Here is a 4,838-nt window from a genome sequence, read left to right as displayed (position 1 = left end):
GGAATCATTATCACTGAAGGATTCAAGTCAGAACCTTCTATATAAAACATATGAAATCACTTTTACTCTGAGGAAATTTATCTTCAGTGTTGACAAATGATCACTTTTGTCACCAAATTAGTTCCTAAAATAGCTCCTCATTTGAAAATGAAAGCAGAATTGTTCAGCAAATATAGGAAGACATTTTTCTTTATAGTCAATAGGACAACTGATCCAATATAGAATTTCATGAGTTTTAAAAGGAAGATAAGTATATTCTATAATACAATATAAATATATAAATAAATATATTCTATAATATTCTTATATGGCTATAAGATTATAAATTTGGAGGTCCAGAGGAAGTTGGTGAAGGAGAAGCTGGGGGCTAAACAAAATCTCGTGGAGAAATCAGGTTTAGTGTTACAGTGAAAATTCTAAGGCCAGAGAGTCACACCAAGTGTGCCATCATTGTACAGAGAATTATGCAAAAGAGGAAAAATTCAGGCAGCTTGGTTAAGGAGACAGATTTAAACACTTGCTGGTATCTGTGGCAGTGGCAGCTGCTGTTGCAGTCTCCATATCAATAGACAGAGCCCAAGACAAAGGTGCCAGAGACAGTTTGCAAGCAGATTCTACTCACTGCCAGCAGGAACTGACAAGGAGTGGAAATCTTCATTCTGCTGACTACAGACAGTTTCACCATGGACAGCCTGGAAACCAAGGGTAAGGCATGAGTATGCCCAAGACAGTCCCACTACTTCTCACAGAGCAGTATTGGGAAAGTAACTCCTCCCCCACCACTGGAGAAGAACTCCATCTTTGATACTGACAAAGACCAGGCCAGAGCAGCTAGCATATAACTCAGGCCTTGAAAGAAGAAAATGGGAGCCATTGAACAGGCAAAGGAATCTGACCTGGGGGGGGGGGGGGCTCAGCTCCACCCCTGGGGAAAGTTGCCCTTCCCAGGCAGAGGGATCTCCATCCAAGGCAGGGTGACTTTCTTCACTGGGTAAACAGAACCAGAGGTGGCCCCACTCCTCTGCAGCATGGGCAGCAACTCCAACTGCAGTAGAGTAAAGGATAAACAATTGAAAATTGCATATGCATAAATCCTGGGAATGGCTCCAGGCTGGGCTGCATGTGTGTCTCAGGAGCTAATCCCTCAGGGAAAAGCTACTAATTGTTGACAGGTCACAATTCTATCCACAGCCTAGCTCCCTCAGAGCAACTTCAAGCTAGAGGATACAGCCATCTCCCTCTTTTGTGACACTCAAAGCAGATCACCCTCCCACTGAGCCTGGTCATAAAGTCCTCATGCTGGTAAGGCAGAGCTTTGTTCTGCCTGCTCAAACTTATTTAAGAAACCAACTAAGCCACAGGAAAACCAAACACCACAAGCAAACCAGAGAGTCCACCAAGAGGCTGGTTACAGACACAAGGGAGACACAAAATCCTTCCCCACCCCCCTCAAAATAAGTCAAAGAATTCTTTTTTCTACTTAATTTTTTAAAATTAAAAAAATTGTTTTCTTTTTTTTCATCATTTTTATTTTACTTTTTAAAATTCTCTTTTTACTCTTTTCCATTTTGGTCCTTTATCTTTTTTGCTTCATTTAATTGCTGTTCTGTTTATCCCCAGATACATACCTGTCTTCGACCTTATCCTTCATTGTGTGCATACTTAATTCAAATATCAATTAATCAATTCACAAAATCTCAGTCTTAATTCCTTTAATTTTGCTATTATTTCTTTATACTTATATAATTTTATGTGTTTCATTTTTAATTAATTAATTTATTTTTCTTTTTTTCCTTTTCTTTCTCTTCTTTCTTTCTCTTGTCTCTCTCTGAATTTAGGTCTTAATTTCTTCCCTCTCTCCCACATTCCTTTATACATTCCTCACAATTCTCCCTATACCTATTAATTTCTGTTCCCCTGACTCCTTCTTTGGTTTTCTTAGTCCACTTATCCCTAGTTGTTTGTAGTTTGATTGTATCTGTACTCATTTTGACTGTGTCAAGCAATCTGTGTGACTCAGGGCTCTGGGGTGATTCTTGCCTTAAAATAGTGTTCTAGCACAGAAATAGTTTTGCTTTGGTACCCAAATGGACAGAACAAGCCATAGAAATACAAGAAAAATGTCAAGTCTAGGTATCACAACTCCTGCTCATGATAATCAGGCAACAGAGCAGTTAATGAATAATCCAGAAGAGAGCTCCCAAAATGCTCTACAAACACTACTGATAAACATGCTGAATGAAAAGATTGAAAGCTTGCAAAGGGCTATTTGTGAGCATGATAGGAAAATGCATTAGCATGATGAAGCTAACCAAAGGTTAGTAGAGGAATTTCATGAGCATGAAGAGGCTACTCAAAGACTAATAGAGGAATGGCGTGAAGATGATGAGAATAACCAAAGATTAATAGAAGTATTCATGGAATCCACAAACAGAAACCTGGAGGACTTCATGGAGTCCACAAAGGAATGCTGAATGAAGTCCAACAGAAGAAAAAAATAATACAATGAAACTATAACCAATCAACTAAGGGATTTGAGAGTGAACACTGACAATCAAATTAAGGAGGTACAGAAGTCCATACAAGATCTAAAACAAAGCTCCAATGAAGAATTTGAAGCCATCAAAACTGACCAATTAGAAGGAAAACAAATAAAAAACAAAAGTAGAAATTCTTGACTGTAGATTAGACCATGCAGAAGATCAAATCTCTGGGATTGAAGACAGTCTAGACATTATAGAGAAAGAACAAACAAGTATTGATGACAAATCCAAGAAATATGATAGATCTATTCAACAGATAGAAGACACCATCAGAAGGCCTAATTTAAGGCTAATGGGTATAGAGGAGGGCCTAGAGACAGAAGTTGAAGGTCTAGAAAATTTATTCAACAAGATCCTAGCAGAGAACTTCCCAAACATGCAAAAAATATAGAACCATTCAGATACAAGAAGACTTTAGAATCCCAAATAGACCAGACCAGAACAGGACATCCCACCATCACATTGTAATCTGCACATGATCTATAGAGACCAAGGAAAGAATCCTAAAAGCTTTCAGGGAGAAAAGATAAATCAATCACCCATGGAAGAAAGCCAATCAGAATAACTACAGAGTCTCAGCAGAGACCATGAAAGCAAGAAGAGCCAGGAATTACTTATGTCTCACTCTAAAAACAAACAACATCAACAAAGAATACTGGATCCAGTAAACTCTCCTTCATAACAGAGGGACAAAGAAAAATCTTCCACAACAAAGAAAAATTGAAACAATATATCTCCACCAATCCAGCATTACAAAAGATACTTAAAGATGTCCTACATCTAGAAAACCAACAAGAGTATGATAAAGGCTAACAAACAGCCCCCAAACAAAGCATCTGAGAATCATAGGAAGAACCCAGTTGGCACAGCCCCTAAGAAGGTGAATAACATAGGAAAAACTACCAAACACCTCTCAGTCCTAACTCTCAATACTAATGGACTTAACTCTCCAATTAAGGAACATAGACTGTCTAGTTGGATCAAAAAGCAAGATCCTTCTATCTGCTTCCTTCAAGAGGCACACCTTGCCCACAAAAACAAACATATTCTGAAAGTGAAAGGCTGGAATAAAATTTACCAAGTAAACAGCCCCCATAAATGATTGGGAGTTCCAATCCTAATATCAGATAATATATATTTCAAATTAAAATTAGCAGGAAGAGATAAAGGAGAACATTACATATTAATAAAGGGATCTCTCTTTCAGGAGGATATTACAATTCTAAATATCTATTGACCAAATAATGGAGCACCCAAATTTATCCAAGAAACACTACTTTCCCTAAAATCTCACATAAATCCAAAGACATTAATTGTTGGGGACTTTAAAACACCATTATCCCTGCTGGATAGATCAACCTGGCAAAAACTCAACAGAGAAACCTGGGAGCTAAACAATTGCATAGAAAATTTGACTTAACAGATATCTACAGAATATTTCACCCAGAAGTATCAAAACACACATTTTTCTCAGCAGCACATGGAACATTCTCTAAAATAGACCACATTTTAGGTCACAAAGCAAATTTGTTCAAATTCAGAAACATTGAAATTATGCCCCGCATTCTCTCAGACCACGAGGGAATAAAAATAGAAATCTACACCAAAACCACCAAAGAAAACCCTGTACCACATGGAAGCTGAACAGCACACTGTTGAACCACCAGTAGGTTATGGAAGAGATTAGAAAGGACATTCAAATATTCATGATATGTAAAAAATATGAACACATAAATTACCAGTTCCTCTGGGGCACAGTAAAGGCAGTACTCAGAGGCAAGTTTATAGCTCTGAGTTCCTACATCAACAAATTGGAGAGCTCTCAAATCAACAATTTAACAAGGTACCTGAAGCTCCTTGAAAAAGAGCAACAAGCCAAGTCCTAATCCAGTAGATAGAAACAAATAATTAAAATTAAATCAGAATTATAAGAATTTGAGTCCAAAATGCCATAGCAAGAATCAACAAGCCGGGTGCCGATGGCTTATGCCTGTATTTCTAGTTAGTCAGGAGGCTGAAATCTGAGGATCCCAGCTCAATGCCAGCCCAGGCAAGAAAGTCTGTGAGACTCTGATCTCTAATTAGCCACCAGATAATGAGATGTGGCACTGTGGCTCAAGTGGTAGAGTGCTCGCTTTGAGCTGAAGATCTCAGGAACAGCACCCAGGCCCAGAGTTCAAGCCCCACAACCAACAATAAAAAAAAAATCAACAAAACAAAGAGTTAGGTCTTTGAAAAAATAACAGAATTGACAGACCCTTAGCAAATCTTATCAGAAAAAGACGAGAACACACC

The sequence above is a fragment of the Dipodomys merriami genome, unplaced genomic scaffold, assembly GCF_024711535.1.
Source record: "Dipodomys merriami isolate MVZ:Mamm:240054 unplaced genomic scaffold, mDipMer1.0.p SCAF_40, whole genome shotgun sequence".
NCBI classification, from domain to species: Eukaryota; Metazoa; Chordata; class Mammalia; order Rodentia; family Heteromyidae; genus Dipodomys; species Dipodomys merriami.
This window is presented reverse-complemented; position numbering follows the sequence as displayed.